Raw genomic sequence first — 1783 nt, 5'->3', positions numbered from 1 at the left:
TGTTGAGAAAGGGTTGAAGGCTTGTTGAATCATTGTTGATGTGACTTCATGTTTGTGTGGTTGTGAACTGTGCGATGTTATGAAAATGGTCATCTCCTCATTATTTGTGTGAACTTGTCATCTGCATTATTCTGAGGCATTGGTTTTGACAAGTGTTACGTGCATTGAGAAAGAATGGGTACTTAAGAGGATGTACCATTTCGAGGGACGTTTCGCGCGCCGCGATGGATACTATATTTCGAGGGACGTATCGCGCGCCGCGATGGTTACTATTATTCGAGGGTCGTGTCGTGCGCCGCGACAGATGCATGGACAGATATGTTCCCCGTGGGTCCTTGACTGAGAGACAGCGGGTGTGTATCATTAGGTCAGACATGCATCATTATACTTGACATTGCATTCCATTGCATTGCACATACTTATTATTAGTGAACTTGATATCGTGTTTTGCTGATCTTTTGATTGCCTCTTGTGGAACTTGTGACAGATCAATATTGAGCTTGTTATTGCGGATATATAATTTGTTAAAGTGTTGTTGTTAAGGATATGTAATTTGTCTAAGTGTTGTTGTTGAGCTACGTGCTATGTAAACTCTGAGCTGTTATGTTGGGTAGATTTTAATGCAGGTTGTAGTTGTGGAGGTTCGGTTGGGGGTTGTAGGAGTACTCGTATTTCATCCCCTTAGCTTGTGTTTAAAGGTTTACTTGCTGAGTACCGTGTGGTTTGGTACTCACCCCTTGCTTCTACAAATTTTTTTGTAGGTTATGAGCCTGGATTTTTGTTGTACTTGTCATTCTCTTCTTTTCCCAGGCTTCTTGGAGATTTGTGAGGTAGTTGTTTCCATCTCAGCAGACTTTCTTCTCCTTAATTATGATCTTCTTCTATTCTAGAAACAAGTTCATTTGAGACTTGAGTTTTCATTTGAATCAATTGTAATATTTTAGAGGCTTGTACACGTGACTACCAGGTTTTGGTTTTTTTTATTAAGTTAATTATATTTTATTTCCGCACTTATTGTAATGGTTGAGTTTTAGGCTGACTTGTCTTGGTGGGATAAGACGAGTTCCGTCACGTCCATTTTTGGGTCGTGACAATTGTATTATATTTTTATATATCCCGATATATTTTTTACACTCATAAATTTATGCATAAGATATTAATTGTTGTTTTTTTATTTTATGTTTTAAACTGTATTGTAAATGTTTCCGCAAAGTTATTGTCTCCGATTATATTGAACTTACACACTTATAATAAGAATATTCATTGTGTAGAAAATAAATATTGTACTCAACTCCAATGATTCATGATTTCATATTCTGTATTAAATTCTATAACTTAAAAATACTATATATAAACTTACATATTATCTATTTTTACATAGATATGTAATTTCTCACTTATAAATTGAAGAAATTCATTATGCAAGTTCAGAAATAATAATTGCTTTCTTGTACTAGCATAATTTCTTTTTTTGAATACGTTAACAAACTTTTGAATTTTCTCCTAAGACATATATCACAATTGTAAAATATGAGCAACTTAAATTATTCTTTTTATCATGAAATTTCTTTGTGTATATATTCTTATTTTCTTTGTTAATTTCCTTTTAATGTTAATTAAAGAACCAATGATTTATTATTTCATAAATAATTCATTAGATTCTTGGGTTATGTGATAATGATAAATAATAAAATTCATGTTGGAATATTACTACTATTTTTATGAACCTATTTTCCCTTTATTTTTACTGTATGGATATTATTAAAAAATTATTTACAATTTC

Source organism: Solanum pennellii, chromosome 1 (genome assembly GCF_001406875.1).
Source record: "Solanum pennellii chromosome 1, SPENNV200".
Lineage (NCBI taxonomy): Eukaryota > Viridiplantae > Streptophyta > Magnoliopsida > Solanales > Solanaceae > Solanum > Solanum pennellii.
This window is presented reverse-complemented; position numbering follows the sequence as displayed.